This window comes from Bactrocera tryoni, chromosome 4 (assembly GCF_016617805.1).
Source record: "Bactrocera tryoni isolate S06 chromosome 4, CSIRO_BtryS06_freeze2, whole genome shotgun sequence".
In the NCBI taxonomy this organism is placed as follows: Eukaryota; Metazoa; Arthropoda; class Insecta; order Diptera; family Tephritidae; genus Bactrocera; species Bactrocera tryoni.
The window spans coordinates 49,297,223-49,321,591 of NC_052502.1; the positions used below are offsets into that span (position 1 = coordinate 49,297,223).

At 37.8% G+C, this 24,369-nt stretch overlaps 1 protein-coding gene across 5 annotated transcripts in view; it reads left to right on the plus strand.

Moving 5' to 3' along the window:
- Positions 1-18,784: 18,784 nt before the first annotated feature.
- The window catches only part of LOC120775227 (balbiani ring protein 3), a 40,983-nt gene continuing 35,398 nt past the window's right edge, over positions 18,785-24,369 (plus strand). The window contains exon 1 of one of the 5 annotated variants that reach the window (XM_040105296.1): positions 18,785-18,880. The gene's annotated coding sequence lies outside the window, so the exon portion shown is untranslated. Of the gene's footprint in view, positions 18,969-24,369 lie in introns of all 5 variants that reach the window. The other 4 variants (XM_040105299.1, XM_040105295.1, XM_040105298.1 and 1 more) reach the window with 4 other exon arrangements.

Below are 24,369 nucleotides of genomic sequence, written 5' to 3' on the forward strand. Positions count from 1 at the left end.
AGCCAAGATTTTGAGTTCATGTGTGCTTATGGCGTTGGAGCTACACAAAAACGTGATTCGCTGCTTCTCCGACATTACGTCGGGCGCTCTTTTTTCGAAACTGGAGACATCTGTTTTTTCTGGCGGACTCGTCAGCATTATATATCTGATCCCTAACCAAGTTCAATTCGATCATTTATGCTCAAAATTCATCTATAAAATGGTTAACTGAGGCCGTGAAGGCAACTTTTCGCTCGATATTTGAAGAAGTCAAACACACACTTCATATAAACCCAAGCTTGGGACTGATATTTGTTACATGCAACCACAAAAAAAAACTATATATTACTATTAGGGGTATCCCTAAATTCAGAATAATTTAAGGTCGATCCAAAATACTTTTATAAATTGTTGTGTTTTGTTAATATTTTAGAGCTTTCTTGCCTTGTTCACGTTTTAGAATAGTTAATACACAAAAAATCGTTTCATGTTTCTGAGTGTTCGCGGGGCAAATTTGGTTATCTTTATTGGCTTAGAAGATATGTACAATTATCAGAGAACGGGGCCACTCCCACTTTTTTACCACAGAGGCCCCTTGCTACAGCGTTCCCCTCTACCAAGTGAAAGTTTTATATCTTAATTTAGCCCTTAGATTTTTGCCTAACGGGGATATGTGGACGTGACTTTGGTCCGATTATGCCCTTCTATGAACTCGTAATAGTCTTTTCGAGATTTCAACTTTTCTCGTCCTCCTGATATATTAACGCTACAGAGCTCATATCTGGCAATACTATACGTCTTTGAAAGTTCTTAACATAGCCTACAAAACGACGCTATGCATGATTAGTTTGGATATTGCGTTCAATAGTTATAGACGTGTAAACATGGAACTCTATCACTTCGAACTGTGGAGGAATGGTTTCGACGATTCAGAGCGGGTGAAAACGACACCATGAATAAGCCAGCCGGCGGAAGAAATGTGACGAAGAATACCGATCAAATCATGGAAAACATCGAGTTAGACCGGCATGTGGCATCTCATGACATCGCTCAGAAGATAGGAGTTAGTCACCAAACCATTTTAAACCATCTGAAGAGGGCTGGATACACAAAAAAGCTTGATTTGACGCAAAAAACCATCTGGACCGAATCAACGCCTGCGATATGCTGCTGAAAAGGAACGAACTCGACCCATTTTTGAAGCGGATGGTAACTGGCGACGAAAAATGGATCACATACGACAATATCAAGCGAAAACGGTTGTAGTCGAAGGCCGGTGAATCGTCCCAAACAGTGGCCAAGTCGGGATTGACGGCAAGGAAGGTTTCTCTGTGTGCTTGGTGGTATTGGAAAGAAACCATCAACTAAGACGCTTAATTCTACCATCTACAGCGAACAACTGGACCGCTTGAAGCAGGCGATCGACCAGAACCGTCCAGAATTGGCCAACAGGATGGGTGTAGTGTTCCACCAGGACAACGCCAGACCACACACTTCTTTGATGACTCGTCAGAAGCTACGGGAGCTCGGATGGGAGGTTTTACCGCACACACCATATAGCCCGGACATAACGCCAAGTGATTACCACCTGTTGGCATCTCATGGCGAACGCCCTTGTTGGTGTAAAGTTGAACTCAAAAGAAGCTTGTGAAAAGTGGCTGCCCGAGTTCTTCGCAAATAATGAGAGGGGTTTCTACGAGGGTGGTATTATGAAGTTGCCGTCTAGATGGAAACAGATTATCGAACGAAACGGCGCATATTTGAACTAAATCCGATCACTGTAACACTTTTTTGAAAGCACTGAAATCCACACGAACCCTTTTTTGAGCGATTGTCAATTCGTGTGGGATCCAACGAGAACATGTATGCTGGTGGGAGAAATGCATAGACATGCCTCTATCTGAAGGTATGTTGCATGACGGTCTTGCATTATCAGTTCACGTACGGCATCGATGTTTTCTGGCACAACGGCTGTTTTTGGACGACCTTCACGGAATTCGTCTTTGAGCGAGCGTCGGCCACGATTGAATTCGTTGTACCAGTTTTTCACAGTGCTATAGGATGGTGCTTCATAGCCATACAAAGATTTTAGTTCATCGATGCACTCTTGTCGTGATAATCCACATCGAAATTTGTGAAAAATGATCGCACGAAAATGTTCACGAGTTAATTCCATTTTTTGGCCGAGTGAATTTTTTAATTCCCTGTAAATAAAACAATTCACTATTAAATGACAAAACGTTCTGAGTAATGTTATGCTAAAAAATGTCAAACTTTCCAATGAAATGTCAGATTGCACCTGGCAACACTAAGTGTTGCCCTAGGCCAGAATATATATAGCACCCTCGTACAAAAACAGCGTTTTTGAAGTTTTACTTCACCCGTCTTATAGCCCAGCCTTTTCCCCTTCTGACTACAATTTTACCCGATCTATGCAAAGCACCCTCACTAGTATATGGTTTACATCAGAATAGGTTATCCAAGCTTGTCTTGGTTCATTCTAGTCCGCAAAGCGCAGTACAGACCCAAGATGGAGAGATCTATGCAGCCGTTTAGCCAAAGCCTTGTTAATAACATTCGGACTCTTGCTTGGTGAAAAGTACAAGAAAACTTTTACTATATAAAAATTGAGTGGGCGAGAGAGCTATTTAGTGAACTCCTCATCCCAAGCCCTAGGGCTTTCTAAGCAAGAACAAAGTTTTTTATTGAAATTTTTCTTCCTCAACAAAGAATCACCACGAAATTCTCAGCGTTCTTACTATAACTACAAAATTTGACTTACTGACTTCAAGAAGTCAATTTTTTGCCCCCTCTATTTGTCGAGGTGCAGGCCCAAAACAAGTAGAAAAACGCTGCAAAACCTCGTTAAATAGTCAAAGCCTCATTTATATATAGTTATGTAATGATTTCGATTTCTATTATCCAAGTAAACGTTTCGTTAAATATTGAACGACAAAATGTCCACTATTTGGTACAAAAAATTAAAACAATAATAAAAAAACAAAAGTTTTTCAGCACAACAATCAACTACCAGAATATTAATGAGAAGTTCGGTTGTGCGTTAAACCTGCAGACCAAAAACCGAACACAAATAAAACACAAAAAACACGGCGCACAATAAAAAAAATCTGTAAAACTCGAAAAGAAAAACTTAATTTGCATAAAAGTAAAGGAAAATGGAAAAAAGCACAATCGAAAAACTGCATTCGCGAAATAAACGCCGGCGAAATTATACCAAAAGTGCAGGCGGCAAAAAACGAAAGCTCGCGGCGTCGTTGTTGTTGTTGTTAATGTGAAATATTTTTAATTTATGTACATGAATGAGGCAACAACAATTACTAAATGATGCAACTGGAAGTTGAAGAAGCGCGGCAGGACAATGATGCTGAACAAGATGAGCAGCTGCAACAACAACAGCAACAAGATATAAAGCAGCACCAAGATGAAAAGCAACAACAACAACAAAACATTACAAGAACGCAAAAGAGAAGAAGAAGAAATAAGCGAGCGCGAAAACTTTCCGCACTGATTGCCGCAAGATATGTTGCAAGGGGCAAATGAGCAGCCATCGAAGGCAGGAGGAAGTGCGAAGAACGCAACAGCAAGAAACAGCAGCATTCTTTCGTATATTCGCCATATTTCTTCCCACAACGCTTTTTGGCAGGTAACAGCAACAGCTGCTGCTGCTGGGCGGCAACTTGCCGTGCTTGCTATTGTCGAGTTTTGCAGGCAGGAGAGGCATTTTTGTTTTTGCTCTTGCCGCTTGCTTGTCTACTTTTAATCTCTTTGCAATTCTTTGCAATAATTGCAATTTCCTGCTCAGCCAACTACCGACGCCCGCCGTGCCCCGCAACGGCCGGGTTTGCTGCAGTTGCTGTGGTTCTCGTGCTTGTTGTTGTTGTTTTTGTTGTCGGTGTTATGTTATTATACTGCCACTCAGGGTGGTGTTGCACGTTCGAGCAGCAAGTTCAGTAACTTACAAGTTGATGCAACTTTTGAAATTCGTAATTCTTCACCTGCCAAATTCACCCGCCGCACAACCACACGCACACACACACAGCACTTGTGGCGGCATAGTGCGCTCCGGTTCGCCTGATGGCGCATCCAAACTAAGTGGAACGCAAAGAAGTAATTACGGCCATTGAATGAGAATCCACTTTTATTTGAACATGGCGACTATTTCGTTTTCAATACAAGATGAATAGTTAGCATTTATTGCCAGCAGACACGCACACACAAACACACGCATACAAATGCAAGCAAGAAAGATTGCATTTCCTGTCGGTTTGCCTCCCTCTTGCTCTGTGTGTGCGTGTGAGATGAGCTCACTCAGACGGAGGAAATGCCATTTCCGCTACAGTTTGCCCTCTTGTTTTTGTAGCACAACAAATTGTTTTTGTTTTTGTATTTTTTGTACTTCCCCTTTTTTATACCCCGAACAGGGTATAATAAGTTTTCCACGATGTTCGTAACATCCTGAAGGGTAAATGTAATGAGCTGACCCGATCATTCAGATATCGATGTAACATTTTGTACAAGTTCTTTTCTCTTCAAGGAGCTGCCCATTGTTTGGAACTTCCGATATCGGACCACTATTCCATATATCAAAATCAAGTCTTTGTATAAGTAACTTCTTATACCCTAAACAGTTTACAGACCCTATAAAAGATATGTATATAAATAATTAACGTAACTATCTGAGTCAACTTAGACTGTCTGTCCACTGTCCTCGCGGTGTGAGCTAAAGCGGGCGGGAGGACATACCTTAGATATTGTAAATACTTGGGGCTTAGGTGTGGGGGTGAATAAATCACCGTTTTGACAATGCTATTTAAGGGCAGATTGTCGCCGGTTCGACCACCTATTGTTCAGGTGCACGTATGTGACGCAAGTCAAATAACTGGAGCTGACCATGAAAGAATGGGTTTCACTCCACACTTGGCGAGTGTGAAGAAGCGACTAAATGCAACCGGAGTCTCGGACGTCGTGCTGTTCGCACCATATATCATGGCTTGTTTGAGGCCTGTGCCACTTATGGAGCCGCTGTATGTTGGGAAGCAGCCACTACATTCTTAGGGTTCCAAAATCTACTCTCAATACTCCGTTGTATGATGCTTTCCTGTATGTCGCATCGTCTCAACGAAGTTCTATTAGTTGCACCCCCTCTTGATCTGATTGTCATACAACGTGCTGTTGCAATTCAGGTTAATAAGCGGCTTGAGTGTGTCATTGCTGCAGAATGACTGGATTTCCGATGATATCTAGTGAGCAGGAGACTTTTACATGATAGGGTCAGGTGTGGGTTAGAACTATTGTCCCAACGGTCGAGTGACTTATAAGTACATTCTGGACATTGGGGTTGCTAAGGGTAATCTAGACTTCAGATTTTGTCATGAACCTCTGGATGTATTTTTGAATCAGAGGTACCTATCTGATAGGTGGATGTTGTTTTTGTGGGGCGGGGTACATATAATTGCAGAACGTCCGATTTACTCGAACATTAGGGACCTGGGTGGTATTGGGATTAGCTGGACTGACGGACCTTTAGATAATAGCGGTGTGATCTCCACTACGTGGAATGCAGAACAGTTAGGGTCGTTTCCGTGTGAATGTTTCAGGCTGCGAAAGCGTTTAACTGAGTATTAGAGTTAGCTTCTTGTGTGAATGCTGTGTGCGTATGAGGTTCAACCCCTGATCACCAGTGCAGAGCAGTATGGAAGCTCAACTGGTAGTAGTTCCGGCTACGACGTCTGACCAGAGACTTAATTCTGGTATCACGGAGAGCAAGAGCCCTTGGAGTTCGCTCCAACTTGCTCATGCGGACTAACCCCTCGGGGAGTATCCGTATGGTTGTGGTTAAAACCAGAAAGCGGGAAGAACTGACTCATTGTCAGTTGAATGTGGAGTGGAGTTGCATTGCAGCCGGGTGCCGAACCCAAAGTGCGGCAGAGGCTTTAGATGGGACTCGAGCCCTACCAAGGTGGTTATTCTGCCCTTTCACACTGCCAATTGGTACTGACAATGCCTGGCATAAAAACTGAGCGATTGAAATTTGTCATTGCCATACCAACTGACCGATAAAAATAAAAAAAAAATCTTCTATACACTTTACTATAAGTTATGCACCTGTAAAGGGTATTAAAGCATCAGTGCCGTCAAAGTTAACGTTTTTTCTTGTTTGTTGTTGATTTTACTGTTGCTGTAGTTGGCCTCATTGTGCACCGTTGTGCCGAGTTAATAATTTCACCTTTAGAACCGACTCTTGTTTGTAGTTGTTGCGTTTGCGCTCGGCTTTATTAGTGCCACAGGCGGCTACAGCAGCTAAGCGTTGCAGCATTCAAGTGTGTGTGTGTGTGCGTGTGGTATGGCATTTAATCTGTATATTTGTTAGCGTTCTATTGCGTAAGCCCGCATTTATAACTGTTGCGGCGCTTTTGTTGGCATTTTGTTACCGTGTCCAAATTGAAATTGGCTCTACTCGGCGCTGTGGCAAATACGCTGCACTTCACTTCCTCCCTCACTCACAACACCTACATCCCTTTTCTATCACGTGGGTCTTTCTTCAATGCAATCTTGGCAGGTTTTGTACCGGCTTACTCGCCTCCGTCGTCCTTGCGCTCATCTTCGTGTGTCTCCTCTGCGATTGCTGGATGGCTTTGTATTCGGTAATTTCATGAAGTGTACGTTCGTATTGTTCATTATACTTGTTCATTGATGTATTCATTTTGTAATCTATCTTTTGTTGACATTTTCATTTATTTGCTGTGTATTTTTGTTGGGTAAATTAATTCGCAGAATTGCTGGCAATAAGTTAGAAGGCAAATATTAACTGTATTCAACTATTTGTAAGGAAGGAAGAGAGAGAGAGAGAGGAGTCAAATTGCATTACAATGCTATTTATGTGTTGAGAACCGAATGAGTTTAATAAATTCGCAATATTAAGTGAATTCACCGTACACTTTTCTCAAGCAGATTTTGAGCATTCACACAAACCTAAACTACAATCGCAATACGTTCGAGCAGTGACCATCTACTGGAATAATTAAGTAACCATGTGAAGCCCTTATTTTCAAACTACTAGCCAAAGCTGCAGACCGCCTAAAGAAATGTGATCTTTTAAACGTTTTGGAAAGAAAGCATTCGATTCGTCTCGTTCAGTTTGTATGGCAGCTATATGCTATAGTGATCCGTTCTGAACTATGTACTTCATACCAAATTTCTTGAAGATTGCTCGTGAAATAAAAAGTTTTCATATAAGAACTTGACTATAGTCGTTCAGTTTGTATAACAGCTACATTATATTGTGATCCGATATCTGCAATTCCGACAAATGAACAGCTTTTTGAGGAAAAGGACGTTTGCCAAATTTCAGATCGATATCTCAGCAACTAAGGAGTCAGACTTCTGGTTCGCTACATCGGATTGGATAGGCAATTGAGAAGTAAAGTCCTCTCTCGACGAATAAAAACCAAATTCTACAAGTCACTCATTATCCCCATCCTGCTATACATTGCAGAGGCATGGACGATGACAACATCTGATAAGTCGGCGTTACGAGTTTTCGAGGGCAAGGTTCTGCGGAAGATTTATGGCCCTTTGCGCGTTGGCAACAGCAATTCCGCAATCGATGGAACGATGAGCTGTTCGAGTTATATGACGACATTGACATAGTTCAGCGTCGCTGGCTAGGTCATGTCGTCGCATGGACATAAACGGAGAGTTTTCGACGCAATACCCAGCGGGAAGCATATGAAAAGGAAGACCTCCAACCCGATGGAAAGACTAGATGTAGAAGGACCAGGCTAAACTTGGGATTGGTTTGAGTCGCCTTTACGGAATTACCTAACCCTAGCTAATAAGCCGGAAGTGTAATGCACTTAAAAAAGTAAATTAAATAAAGACTTATATTCATTTGTCTAGGAAAAATTTTAATCTTCAGTCTAACTCTAATCTCCTATCAAACCCTATAGATATTTTCCTGATAATCTGTTATACTTTTACGTAACTACTTCATATGTATGTTCGACATTTGCCAATCTCAAAGCAGAGATACAGTCAACAATCTTCCAGAAAGTTCACGGATGTACTTGTATTCCTCGCTAGCACAAATACCACACAGCATGGCACTGTGGCTTACCCGATCTACTGTTAATCTTATATATTGTCCAGGGACCATTTTCAGCAAGAGACCTTAGCACTCTTTGATAAAAACTACTTTTGCTCTGAAAATTCAGATAATTTTATCGCATCAAATATTGTAAATATTAAAGGAATTTGAAGAGAAAAAAGTTCTTATTGTTATCATATTTTGGGTTTAAGTAATTAGAATCTGATTATAATATGCACATACAAGTATGTATCTATTTATCTGTTGCAAGGAGCGTCAATACAATAATGAAGATATTAAATGAAACAGATTTGGAAAATTCTTACTGATTTAATGTTACAACATGATTTCCAGCTATTGCTAGAACATAACTCTTAACAGCATTAAGACAACTGTAGATAATGCAGTTAACATTATGAGGTACTGTTGTCTAACAGCATGACGGCTACAGTTGGCATCAGTTTTTCAGAGAGTGTTGTGGTGAAAAGCTTTACGCAGTTTAAAAGAGTCGCACTTTTAACTTAATCAAGGTAGAAATGGATTAATAGTAGACAAATTTATATACATCTACATATATATGTATGTAGGTGTGTGTATATTTTACAGTAATATGAAGAAATTTATGAACTTAATGTTATAAACATATGTACTATATATAAATGTACCTGAATTTAATATTCAAAGAATTATGAAAGTTAATTTTATGGCTTTTAACGATATTTTACGAGCGTTAAAGGTTAAGTCGAACAAAAATTTACACTTTGGCTATTAAAGTGTGGTAGCAAGGAGGAGTTTAAAGATGATTAGTAAATATCAAAGACTATTTGTTACTAGATATGAAGGTTTCTAAAATAGACAGAGGCTTATAATGCAATATTTCACACACTAACCAATGTTAGTCATTTGCGGCTGTCAAGGCTTTTGGAAGACAGATCTAGAAATTTTTTTAAACAGCAACCTAAATTATCAAAAGAAACCCCGAAAACAGCAAAGTAACGGTTTAACGGTGCCATATAAATTTAGAAAACTAACGCAAGAGAATGCGAAGTCGAAAGGTTATTTTCATAAAATATATAAACAAAGGTAGATAATATCGAAAACTTTATATATTGAATTGGTAGAAAGCTCAAAATACCTACCATATTATATGTATATGTACATACATACATATATCCAGACTTCTGTGTTCTGCGTATAAGTGTGAATATTTGTAGAATTCCGATGTTGAATTCATACAATTTCCATTCTTTAAAATAAAATAATAAGAAGCTGCAATTATTTATATTAAATTTTATGGTGGTTCAAACCCTTTTTTGTGATCAGAATTACAACTGAGGCTTGATTGGTGTCTGGTTTCAACAATGCCGCAATGGCTCTTCTGCGGTCTGGAGCCGTCAATAAGCACTGATACTCGTAGATAGTAAACTATTTTTGATATGGAGCCGGCAACTGTTACCAAAGTTCATAGAACTAAGTAAGCCTTATCAAAGGCTTACTATTAAACTAACTCTTTAGAAGTGCACGCCTGCACAAGTTGAAAATTGAATATCTCGCCAATGTTAGTTTTAAAAAAGCTTAAGAGCTAATAGAGCGGCAGACTTAGGTGACAAAGCGATTTTCGGAAACTTAAAATAATAAAAAAACTGCTACATCAATTAGTTTAAAATTTGAAGGTTACAGTCATACACATTCTTCCCTACTTTTTAAAGAAAAAACACAGAAACATCAAATTTGACGGGGAATGTTTTTTATTATTCGAAAGAAAATTCTTAACATAACACCACAGGAAAAAGTCTAACGGTGTGATATCACACGATCTTGGTTGCCAATCGAACGGTCCAAAATGTAAAATTATCTGCTCATCGAAGTGTTCTCTCGATAAATCCAATGATTGATGCGATGTGTGGAAAGTGGCGATGTCTGGTTAAAACTAATTGCCGCCAAGATCACGAGCTTCAATTTCAGGCATGACGGTTACGGTCACCAGCATCATTTTTGAAGAAACATGTACGGATGACTCCACCCGCCCACAAATCACACCAAACCGTTGCTTTTTCTAGTTGAGATGGCAGCTCTTGTGTCTTTCCAAGTTGCTCTTCGTCCCCAATGCGGCAATTTTGCTTGTTTACATATGTACCCATGGAGACAGAAATGGGCCTCATCGCTGAACAAAATTTGGCTCGAGAACGTCAAATCTTTTTGCAACTTTTCAAGAGCCGACTTCAGTTCTTCCGCAAGCTGTATTTTGTACGCTTTCATCTTAAGTTCTCGACGTAAAATATGCCAAGTCGTTTCATGCGTTAGTCTGATTTGTTGCGAACATCACCGAATCAACTCTCCACGGTCTCTCTCAACTACGGCTGCCATATTTTTTCCATTGCGTGCTGGCTGTAGTCTATTCGGAAAGAATATTATCCAATAATGAATACTGGGTCACAAGATGGGAGATAATGTTGTGAATAGTATGCTCAAGAGCATAAGTAGAGCGAAGCGCGAGAAACACATTTTTTACAGAACGTGAATTTTCGTAATAAAGTTGAACGATTTGTAAACGTTGTCCAAGTGTAAGACCTGAAATTTGATTTTTATTCACCACATGCCAAACATTACTGAACAAAAAAGCTTAACACACTAACGCGTGATCTGCTAAAAAAAACAAAAACAACGAAAAAAGTACATCTCCTTGGATCACCTGTTAATAGTAAAACTTTTGATGAATTGTTGCATTGCTGCAGTGATTCCGTCCTTTTCCACAGATGAAACCTAAAAAACAATTCTCCCTAGAAGTTCACATACATATGTACTAAGTACAAATCCTTTATCGCCTGCCATAAATTAGAGTTCAGATCAAAGCACTGGTAAAAAATTGTATGGAGAATTTTATACGAATCATGAAGAAAAAATGTTACAGTGATTGGACTATTTGTCTCAGAGTAACCCTCAAGCAAATTCAAATAAAGTCGTTTCGAGAGAAACTCTATAAAAGGTAAGCTGAGGGAGCGCTTTAAAAGGCTGTAACTAGACTAGACTATCGGAATAAGTAAAAATTAACTGTTTAAAATATCACACTAAGTGTGCCGCTTAAGCCGAATGATTGGTTAAATGTATTGAAATAAAAGTCTAGAAAATAATACTTATATGATATGTAGTTCATATTGTCTAATTGAAACTTATGAAAAAAAAAATAAATTTAATTTAAAAAACACAAAATATTGGATTAAAAGTCTAAAGAAAATCTGTATATAATCGAAAAATCTATATAAATTTAAAGTACAAATTAATAAAATAATTCGTTCATTAAAATTAAATGCCTTAACATAAACACGCTTGGAGCATTTAAGGCCGATCACATTAAACTTTGGCCGCTTGGCCTATAAATTAGCAAAATCCACAGTAGCAACTTGCGTTGGGGCTTACAAATTTATGCTTGTAGTCACTTCAAGTTTTGTACAAATAATTTAAATTCACACATAAATAACTATTTAGTTAATCAGTTTGTATTTACTTAACGTGAAGCAAACATAAAACAAAGGAAACCCATAAATATGACCGCAATGCAACACAGTTGAATGCCCAAAGCATTTTATTTACTACAACAGATACTTAATAAATACTATATATGTATAGTATATGTATATAGATACATACATATATATGTATTTACATATGCACATTAGAAGTTTAAGCATGCTGTTTTGCAACAGGCACTTAGGAGGAGCTGCAAATATATTTTATGCAACTCATGAGAGCATAAATAACTGTACTTGCGAAAATGTCTGACGCTGAGTGTGCGTGCGTGCGTGTGGGTGCGCGGGTGCATTTATGTCTGTGCGACTGTTCACACCATAATTACGTGGTTGAGTCTTAGCAATATTTACCGTTGCCAGAATCCTTTCGCCACAAGTAAGCAAGCAAGCCAAAACCAGGCAGCCAAGTAAGCAGCCAACCTGAGCAAGCAAAGCAAAGCTTGCCGAAGAAGCGACTTGCAACACAAACGCGCAAACAAATAAACACAAACCAATATGCTGAATATTGCATTTGCCGGCAAGTACCTGTGCAAAATGCCAGTACATATATGTATGTGTGTGCGCATGGGTTTGGCGAATGCCACGCATTGTGCTTGTTAACTGTTGATTTATGCCTGGCTGCTACTTGCCTTTGTTGCCACTACTTGCCACTACTGTGCAGCAGGCACGAGTATTTACATATTTGCTTGTAAGTATTTTGAGCAAATCGTTAGGCAGGTGTCTATGCGCTCTTCCGTCCATCCGTCCGCTTAGGCGTCCTTCCCCCCACCGGCTGGCTGTGACAGTGACAAAGCGGCTGTTGCAGCACGCCAGCATCCCGTTAACCACAGAGTACGTACTTTCGTATGTTGCAACAGTTGCCACCAAAATACTGCTACGACTGCAACTATGTACTGTTGCAACATTTAGTCAACATCTCTGTTGATGTTGGTCATCGGTTGGTTGGTTGGTTGGTTGGTGATGGTGTGCGGAAACTAGAAATTCTGTGCAGCAAATATGCATTGCGGTATTACGTAAATAACTGCAATAACGTTTAGTGCAGGCACAATAATATCGATAGTAATATCGATAAATATTCTGATGAAAAATATCGATTTTTTCGATAAACGCCGATAATTATGTTTTTAAACGAGATTCCGATATATTTTTTGCCTTTTAGATTAATTACTTAATAAGGTCTAATTAAAAAGATAAATCCTTTTATATTTTGAGACGACATATCCTTCTTCTTCTTTATTAGCGTAGACACCGCTTACGCGGTTATAGTCGAGTTTACAACAGCACGCCAGTTGTTCTTCCTTTTCGCTGTTTGGTGCCAATTGGAGAATCCCAGTGCAGCCACCTGATCTTTCCAACGGAGTGGAGGTCTTCCTCTTCCTCTTATTCTGCTTCTACCGGCGGGTACTGAGTCGAATACTTTCAGAGGTGAAGGGTTTTCGTCCATTATGACGACATGATCTAGCCAGCGTATCTTAATTCGCTGAACTACATACATATGTCAATATCGTAGTATATCTGTTAGTCGCCGCATCTTTTCGTAGAATTTTCGAGCATTACTCCTGACGGCCAGTTTGTCAAGCTCTTCGTACCACGTATTTCGGTCTCTCCCCTTCTTTGTCTGCAAATGCGTCTCGCTTTCCTCTTCAACTCTCGGTATCTATCCCATCCCTCACGTGTTGTCGTCGATTGCAACGGCACTCCTTATCGCACCAGCTGTTCTTTTGCCATTTCCGAAAACCAATGGGTTCGTTTACAGCTGTACGTAAGGGTCTTAAAATGCCATCCTACAATTCTATTATACCGAGTTACTGATGAGTGCTCTCAGAGAGCAAGAGTGCAAGTCGAGTAGAAAATCGTTCAGCTGTCTGTCGTGATTGTAGCTTCTCGACGTCGAACCTTCCTTGTGTTTGTTGCTGCACAGAAGCGGATGCGTGTCCTGGCTGCAAGAAGATAGTTGTCCGAGTCAATGTTAGGACCTCGTTTATCACAACATGATTGATCTAGTTGGTGGTTTTTCGGGCCGGAGACAACCAGGTAGCTTGTTTGGTTGTGCCTTCTTTGCCCACCCTGGCGTTTTAATACATCCACCCTTTAGAAATATATAAAACATATTTACCTCTGACTGAATAGTAGCATCAATTTCGTTATCTTTGAATCTATATACCATAAATTTACAATACCAACGGATAGCTGAAAATATATCGATATAATCTGAGCAAGTACACCTTTTGACTTGCCCATCTCTACCAGAGTAATTGCTTACTTAATTAGTTATTCACAAGCTCACCACTGGACGAGCCAATCTAATTAAAATGTTGCACACCTTAACACAAATGCCGTTATATATTGATTATTAATTTAACAAAAGATGTTTATAAATCTTCTAATCTCCAGTGAATAATTGATGTGTCAATTGGTTGTGTTTGAACACTGCAATGCGAATTATAGACGTAGTTCTGGGTAACGACTAAGAAATGCTGGTTAGCCTTATTACACCTCTGGTCTAATCAATTGACACGTAGTGGGGTAAAAACATTTTTAATTGGGAAAAGCTTGTAAATGTTTGTGAATTCCGTATTTCGTAGAATTTGCTTAATCCTGCTTGCTTTATGAGCTATACTGGCGACACAACACGGACTTGGAATTATCATTTGGATTTAAAATAAGGACTAATATATCGAATAATTAACAGAATATGTAGTTATTCTGTACAATCAGAAAATTATCGCTATTGTATTTTAAAACTATTATAATATCTCAGTTGTCAAACGTGTACTTCATTTTGAGGGTTGATTGGTTTTAAGAGATTTTGGCTGGAGTTGTTTATAAAAGCATGGGCTGTAATCTGACAACAATCAACAAATTATAAAAAAGGTATTGATTACTTTTTATTAAAGCTTAACATTTTTATTCAATAACGTCATAAGTTAAGTTAAAAAGGCGATCATATGACAAAAGCCGACAAGGATCTCACATGGACAGCTGCGAACACCAGTTCATTGTGATACCAAGAACTCATAAATAGACAAAGAGCTTTGAACCTGAACGCAAATTTACTGAGGTTGCTGATATCAATTTTGACAATTCCGAAAAGTCCTTCCAACCTATAACTGCTGAGACGTTCAAATTTCAGTTTTTCAAAGGCCACCTCCATACACCATACAATTTTGATAATCTACGACAAGATTAGCTTTGTCACATGTATACCTCTTGAAAAATGCACAGTAAAAACTCCTAAGATTACGGAATGATGAGCTTTACTGAGTGCAAGTGGTTGAGTGGATCTCCTTCATTCTACTATAAACCAGAAGGACTTCGCAGTTGGAAAGAAGATAGTTGTTGACCATCGATTGCTAAGCGCAAACGAGGTCCGTAGGTCCAGCGCTAGAAAGCAAGAGAGCAACGGAGAGGAAGCCAACCCGTTGTAAAAAAGACATGTGTGCTCTCACTTGTTAATTTTGCTTGCAGTTTCCAGCGATTCCGTTATGAGCAGACACCTAAATGAATGGAATAATGCAGAGCTTGATGCTATCAATAACGAGGATAGACAGACTTTGACTAGCTTTGAAAGCACGGATCACAAAAAATATGGAGAATACGATAAATCCCTACCGACCTTCATATAAAGCCAATAATATCCCCGCAATTATCTCTACTCCGAATTGACGAACCTTAAAGCGGTTATAATGACTAGATTTACAAGAGCTATAAGTTTTTACCAAAAAAAGATATAATACTGATAATCAGAATCTTTCTGGTTGTGAATTTGACCCCATCCATCCCATTAAACTGCGCGCACAAGCCGGATCATTTTTTCGTAGATTGATATAATTAGTTTTATGTTCGTGTGAAGTCTGATCTCCAAATTTGATAGGGGAATTTTTGGCATGCAAAAAAATGGAACGAGTTTGTTTGGAATTTAGTTTCTAATGAAATCACGGCTGGGAACGTGCTAAAAATTATGCACACGTCTTTTGGGTAGTCTAGAGCAGGGCACCTGGGAAACAATGGAGCATCTCTTGTGCACTTGTCCCGCATTGGCAAGACTACGCTGTAAGCATCTGGGATCCCTACGGTATTATACATTAGAGGAGGAGTCGATAGTGAGGCCGCAGAGTCTGTTAAAATTCACGTTAAGCGCAGGCATTATAAAGGATGACTACTCCTCTTGGACCTAGCAATTGAACTGCTTCTGGTAACGCAAAGGACCAACACTGGTTTATGTGTGGTTTATTGGCCTACCAGATTAACTCAACCTCACCTAATCTTTGCGTAGTCTTCTTTATGACGAACACAAGTATTTGGGAGACACAAGGTATTCAGTGAAATCATCGAAAACTTGCCTGATGCGAATCTTCTATCCACCTCTGTTAATAACATTGAAAAAGATAAAATCATTGTGTTGGCAACAGAGAGGTAGCAGAGGATCTCAGCAACTCTTAGAGATCGACATTTTCGTAAATGTTTTGGATATGAAAAGACTTGAACTTTTTACAAAAATGACGGCGACGAAGCTGCGAACTCTACATTCATCATACGCATTAATATTAGTGACAGACGTGGGTTTATGAATATGACATCGGAACTGTCCTACAATCCAGCGAATGGCGCTCTAAAAATGGACCGAAACCAGCAAAACCAAAAAGCTTAAGGCACTATTTGTTTTAAAATATGTGAAAATGTAGTATTTTTGTCAAAATTTGATCCAATGGTAATTCAAGCTCTACACATTACCCCCACTTACCCCAGATTTAAATTGGACAGACACTTTCAAACTTAAGGTCAACAATATCTTACCTTAATTCCACATAAGCAAATCTATTGTTGATACGAGTGTAAAAGGCACCCAAAAGCAATACCTAGGAGGTTGCAATTTATTGCTTACTTTCAGGAAAGCTTTTAGTAGTTTTCAAGTGAGACATAATTTCACCGGGATTCTTTGAAATTAGTTCACACGCCCTTATTGAACCACTCCCTTTACAAGTGCGCTAGTTCTTGGTAAAATTCACAACTTATTTGCTAGTACAAAATATGGACATATTTACAAGTAAGCAACATAAATATATATTTGCTTTATAATTAGGTGACAGTGATTGCAAATTATCGCATCAGATTGCAGACATTAGCATTGCCGGCGCCAAGCACATACCCATGCACACATATGCGCTATCTGGCACCGGCAATTGCAGGGAATATGTATGTATGCTTGTGTGGAGTGTTGCATTATCACTGCTAAAGTGTCGGCGAAGAAAATCACGCACTGAAATTGTTTACATACTCACATTGCTGTTTATTCATATATATATGTATGTATGCGTTTTGTTGTAATGCAACGCTGAAGTGCGTGGAGTAATCGAAGAAGCTGAGTTGATCAATTGAGAACGATTAAGTAACTAAGAGTTTACTCTCTTGTTAAAGGGAGTCAATTTTGAGCGCTAAAACTGAATGAACAAGGCCTTCGAGATAGTTTTTGTACCCAACGTCAAATTGAAACAATATAAAATGTTAACGGCGGCAACACCTAAGCATAATACCCTTCAAAAGAAAGATATTTATCTTGATATTGATCAATAAGTTCAAATGACAGATATATGCTCTAGTGATCCGATGTAAACAATTGGTTTGCAGATTGGACTGTTGGCTTTGGCAATAATCCATGACAAATTCTGTGAAGATACAGAGCTATATCTTATAGCCAAATTAATTAAAGAGGGTCGAGCACGCCTTGGCGATGAATCACGTCCAGAACGGTCATCAACATCAACTGATGATCAACAATATCCGAAGGATCAATGAAACTCATTTTGAACGATCAGTTTTGCCTAATCAGAAGAAAAGTGAAAACACGATTGGTTAAAAAATCAGTAATTTTTTTCAAAAAACAACGTGGCGTTAACGTCTGTGAAGCAATGCTTTCCGACTACCAGGATGTCATGAAACGTATTATTTCTGGCAATGAGTCAGTCTTGTTGAGTCTAGTTATTTGCTTACGACTCGGAAACAGACGAACAGCGGCCGAATATCGAGGCAAAGGTGCGCCGAAATCGAAAAAAGCACGTCAAAAATCAAGGTTTCTTCGATTGTGGAGATATGGTACTCCCCGAATTACTTTTGGCTAGGCAAACTGTCAACAAGGAATTCTATTTGAGCATTATGCGTCATTTGCGCGAAGCTATTTGTAAAAAGAGGGCGGAGTTATGGGCCGACATATCTTGGTTTTTGGAAGTTTTTCGCCAAATTTTCAACCAATATCGTGCCGCAACCATCGTATTCGCCTTATTTAGGTCCATGTGACTTCTGGCTATTCAGCAAATTCATACGACCGCTCCGGGGAGACCGTTTTGAGTCAATTGAAGACTTTAAACGTGAATCGCTACGCGCATTGATGGCTATTCCAAAAATTGACTTTAACAACTGTTTCGAGGGTTGGAAAAAATATTGGCACAATTGTATTGGGGCCAAGGAGTATTACCTTCGGAGCGACGACATAGATTTTGAACATGAGAATTTTAAAATTATGAAGAAAGTCTTACTATTTTTTGCTCAAAGTACTTTTAGAAAAATTATATTGGAGAAGATCTTTATTAAAACTTCTAAACTGATGTAGAGGCATTAACGAATATAATCCTGATAAATCGGCACTTGAAGTTTTCTTTGGAAAGATTTATAAATGGGTTTCAATGGGTTACCAACATTTGAACACAGAAATTACGACGCAATACCATTAGGAGTAATATTATGGAGAAGAGTTAGTCATTCACCATATAAAATAAAACTTCGGAGCTTAAACGAAGAAGAGCAAATACACAAACCTCACGTAATTCAGAATGTTCCGTAACTTTCCGCCTTTTCAATTGCTTTTGAATTCACCTGTTTTTCACCTGCCAGCGTTGAATACAATTCTCATCGCTAACACTGCTGTATATGTAACTACTCTCTTACACTAATGCAACGAGCGCCAACCAATGGAGCGTGCGCAGAGCGCGTTATCACTAGACCAAGTTTACTGTTATACACACAAGTGACTGAGTAGGTGGCCGCACTGAGCGATGCCACACTTGAGCAAACAAGCAAGAGCCAAGATCGCCGATCAGCAAGCAGCATTCAACCGGAACGAGTGAGCGTATGTACATGCGAGTAAACGAAGTAAAACAGCTGAGCAACAGCGTAGAGAATTCGTAAAACAGTTTAAAACTAAACTGCCTTGAGGCCAAGTCCAACAGTTATATACGAAACTCTAATGAGGAAAGTGTACGATAGAAACGAGGTAAATACTTAGTTGCATGTGAAAAAAAGTTAGTAAACAACAAGTGCTAACAAAACGTAGAGCAGTCAGTGTATATGTGTGTAAAAAGGTGTGTTAGAAAAATGTATTATACTATATAGTATATTACGATATTTAATCGGCGCGCGAGCTTATTGACATAAAATGATAATTTTAAGAGAAATACGGTTGAAATGGTGAATTTTCTGTGTGAACTTCGCGCTGTAAAAGCGAAAAAAAACTGTGTGTTTAAAGTGTAAAGTTAAAAAATAAAAAAATAAAAATATTTGAAAAATATGTAAAATTAAAAGAAAATATTTATGAAGTATACTATATATAATAACAAAATAAAAACTAAAAATAAGTATATAAAAATTAAAAAAATTTTAAAATTAAAAAAAAAGATATTTAAATGTGAAAAAATTACAATAAAAAATACGTTTTACTAAAAATATGCAGTGTATTTTTGCGAATTGCGTCAAACAAAATTAATAAAATATTTGTAACTATTACTTACACGGCTGTCCGGTATATAACCAGTGTTGTACGTGCCTTTTGAGCGTTTTTGCAGCGGCAATATGGCAAAATATTTTTAAAAAATTATAATAATTGACGTTGACATTCAAATCGACACAAGCTAACTGAAATTAAACAGGCTAAAGATACATACATATATATGCATGTATATGTGTGTATGTGCCTTTATTCAAATCACTTTGCATGTGTATTAGTTAGTCGTTTTGACGTTCAAATGACAAAATACATGCAAATATTTAACTCAAGTCAATAAAAGCTACCAATATACTGGAATTATGCGCACTTGAATAAAACAACAACAATAACAACACACTGAAATTTAACAGCAACAACAAAAACTGGAACAATTTAAAATAATACTGAACAATTTAGAATAATACTTTTTGTGATTCAGTCGAAACGCGTTGCATTATAACGGTTATATATTTTGTGAAAAGCAAAAATAAGAAAATACCGTTAAAAATAGTCTCATAAATATTTTCTGAGTTCGGGGAAATTGTTTACTGTTGGAAGATATTTAAATTAGTGACAAGTGGTGGACGTGCCCTGGGAGATATCATAAATATTTTTTTTAGAGTTCGAGAGAATTTAGGTGTACTATAACGGTTATATATCTTGAAGAAAGCAAAAATACTTTTCAAAATCTACTAATAACTACTTTTCATGAGTTCGTGGAAATTATAGCTAATTTTCCGAAAAAATTCGGGAACATTTGTGATAAGTGTTAGGCGAGCTCTAAATATTTTCTTAGAGTTTAAGATATAATAATGTTTAAGATGTACTATAACGGTTATATGTTTTGAGCTAATAAACTTTCTATGAGTTCGGGAAATTATAATAAAATTTCTGAAAGAGCTTTTTGGCTGGTTTTCCTAGAATTTTTTTGTGATATACTTATGTATGTTGATTAGCCAGTGAAGTGTTTAAGTTTTGACTTTTTTCTTTTATGTAATAAAATTGAAGTCAGAAATTCACCCAAAGTTTAAAGAACGTATGTATATTACTTCATCTAAATTTTGTCATGAACTTGACTTTACTCTAGAAACGAGTACCGCTTTTTGATATGAATTTAAAAAAAATGTAGTAAATGTGTACTTATTTAACCGCGTTATTCACAGCTCAAGAAATACGAAATCTGCTTTACGCATCTGTCATTAATTCACGAGTAATCAAATTACTAAAAAATCTAATTTTAGGAATCTTCATTATAATTAACTTTTTTAGCATACTAGAGTTGCGGTTATAGCCGGACGTTTCGCCGAGAATTTTTGATGGTAAATACTAATCTTGTGACGCTTGCGCCTTTCACATGTCGCCGACCTTCAATTTGTCAAGCATTGCCTAACGATGAGAAGAAAGTGAAATAGGCGATGATTGCTCACCAGCTACAAGTGGGTTATCAATGTAGGCCATAGAATCATAGATCTTTAAATAGTTAGAATGACAACTGAATTATATATTTTCGAGGAATTGTTTTTATGACGCTCGAGAAAATATTAATAAAGTAGTATGGTACTCGTCTATAAAGGTTAGGTGGCTTTGGTGGTGCCTGATTAGGTGTTTTTAGTGCTCTAAATATAGGATTTTAATGAGGAGAAATTTATAGATTTCTAGCCTTGACAGCTTTTACACATATCAAAGGCTTACGCTTACAAAAGCTTTATTCAAGCTCAATCTGCTACTTTATATTTATTCTCTCCTTAGATTGTTTTGTGATATCAAGTTTGATCACTAATTATATCCTCTCTTCTCTATAATATTATTATACGATTTTCTGGATTCGCTACAACAACAACATGATCGTCTGACCAGTCACTTTATTTGTTATTACTTTAGTTTTCTTTCAAATTCTTCGAAGAGCTGCATCTTTCAGCACTTTGATTTTAATAACCTAGTCAATGTTTCAACAATTATATGGCTCTATGAAGAGATTTAACTATAAATAAAGCTCTGACAATAGGCTGAGGAAATCTATAGACAAAAAGTAATCTCGAAAAGCTTCATATCAGACTAAGGTTTTTGAAACAGATCTCAACAAATTCTAAAAGTTAAAAGTTGCAATGGAAGACTGGATTTTGAAAATATATACATTTCAGTTGAGTTTCGAATAGAAAATAATACATACAAATATCAGTAATAAAGGGGGAGTGGATAAAAAATCGTTTTGGTAAATACATTTGTAATTTACAAATCAAATTGATCTTTTGAGTTAGCAAATTCTACCTCTTCAAATGTTAAAAAAAAAATGTTGACTCTTCGGTTGAAGTATTTACCTTGTACGCTTATTTTTCCTTCTCTATTAAACTGTGCCTAGCGATTACAGAATTTTTTTAGTAAAGTCAATTTTACCACTAATACCTTCACTATGAAAAAGATTAACCTGAGTGGCTTAGAATATATGCATATATGTAGTTATTATTCTATTATTTATTTGTTTAAATGTTAGAACAAGTATCCTCTGTGTAGGCAAAAAACATCCGTTTGAAGGCGAGGTAAAGTTAGAAAGCGAAATATCCCTCCCCAGGGTTGTGCGCTGGGTTTTTGACCTGCCATTTAAAAAGACTGCCAATAAAAAGAAGAAAATAGCCTCGGATAAGAGACCACCTTTTTGATGATGCCAATAGCAAACGCATTAAGGATTAAGATTTAAGGATATACATCCGGTCCCTTAATTTGAAAGTTGTCGCTGCCCAGCTGGTTGACAAGGACTGAGACGAGTAGGTCCTTGTGGCATTTACTACAGTGGCCATATAAACGGGGCTTTGGTGGGAAAGAGTGCACGTCTAGCCACAATCTGCATCAAAAACAAGTTCTTCAACATATCGCTGATTTGAGCTCACGCCCCGACGGAAGAGAAAGTCGATGGTACCAAAGATAAATTCTATGACTATAAGCGGTTGAAGAGCATCTATAAGAACTGCCGCCGCCACGATGTCAGAATCGTACTTCTCGCCATTAGTTTGCCAGTTGTCTTTCAAGAAATCAAGAAAACTAATAAGGCGGATCCTCTTCCCCACGACAATGCGAGCCCTTACACATCGCCTAAAACAACTGGTTTTTTGAGCACTCAAAACATCAATTTGATGAGTCATCCATCGTATATGTAGTTCTGACTTGGCACCGTGTGAGTTCTTTATATTACCGTTCGTTAAAAATAAGCTAAGAGATCAACGTTTTTCGACACCTGAAGAGGTGGTAGATGCGTTCAAAAGGCTTGTTTTGGAGATATCTCAATCAAATTGACAAGAGTTCTTCAACAATTAGTTCAAACTCATGCAAAAATCTATAACCCTTTATGTATAGTATCCACATACATATTTCAAGAGTTTGAATAGCGTGAGGGCCGATTACCGTTACGTAATCCAACTTGCGTAGACAATTATAAGGTCATAAATATTTACCAAATTGAATGCCTTTTATTTGTATAAAACTAGTAGCTGCTGAATATTGCATAAGCTTCGTCAACAGCTGTTTCTGCACTACGCTGACAATTACTTTGTAAGAATTGTTGTTTTTTTAGTGCTCAAAACAGCTGTCACCACAAAAAGTGCAGACTTGGAAAAACACATTAAAAACGTTTTATTTTTTTAATATTTTATTTCTTTTTTTATTATTTTTATTTTTCACGACGAACTAGTGAAATTTCTGCAACATTTTTGTGCAACAACAAAACTGATTTTTTTAACAGTTTTATTGAATTTTTTTCTTTTATTAATTTTTATTATTTTTCCTTTTGAAATATTTGACACATTTGCGCATGCCGCAATCAAAATAAATAAACTCGCGACATCAATTGTCTGCTAGCCATAACAGTGTGTGCAAAAAGTGCAACTGATTTTCAATTTTTCGATTTTCTTTTTGCAATTTAATAGTTTTAGGATGCAGCTGCCATGCACAAATTATGGTGTGAGCAAATACATGCAATTTCACACATTTGCCGGCAAATACATATGTATGTACATATATTTATTTGCATGCATAAAAAATTGGTGTGCAAGGAAACCAGTTTTCACACTCAGCAACCACGCCGTTTACGCCCCTACGTTGCCACACCTGCGATATCCGCAATCGCTTAACAAATCTCATTTCGCGCTAAATGCTTTTAGCGCCCTTTTTCATTGTTTTAATTCATGCGGATTTCTGTTTTTTATTTCGTTTAACTGCGTTAACGCCCAAAGTGCGGCTAAAGATTTTAATCTGTAGGAATCCCAAGGATCGTCACTGATTTGTTGTCGTGCTTTTTTATGCGCCGCTTGTCGCACGCTCAGCTGCTGCCATCAGCGGCTTGGCAAGTTTTCTTTTTTCTCGCATTTTTTGCGCGCATTTTAATTCAATTTATTCCCTTTTGGTGGCATTCCTTACAAAATTGTTCACTTTTATTTTGTACAGCTTCTGCTTTAAACATTTTCGCGGAATTCGAATTCAGCAGTTAAACGCACATACATATTAATCTGTAAATATTGGCATATCAACCGAAACCCCCACTTATTTGTAGTTATTTTTAAACATTTTTCGCTTGCAAATTATAATTTTCCCTACGGTGCACGTGTGCGGTCTGGTGTAGATAATTAATACCGGCTGGCAGTTCATTACACCATTTAATTGTATTGCGGTGACGGCTAAATGCGCCTCAGCTGCTGACGTCTACGGTTGGATATGCTGAACTTGTAGTGATTTTATTTTGCTTTTTTCCCTACACTCCGAATTAAATAAGAAACCGAGTTATTCGATCAAGTCCACGACTGAGTTCACGATCAAAAATCGAAGCCAACACTCAAGCAATTGATTATTGTAGGATAACAGAGAGAAGGGCTTCAAACAAGAAAAAAATACCTGTAACACACTTCACAGCTCCATTTTTTAAAGCAGAAAAGAGCATAAAAAGATCTGTATCTTGATCTTAATCGCAGCTATATGCTGTAGCGGTCCCATCTAAACAATTTGTTTGGAGATTA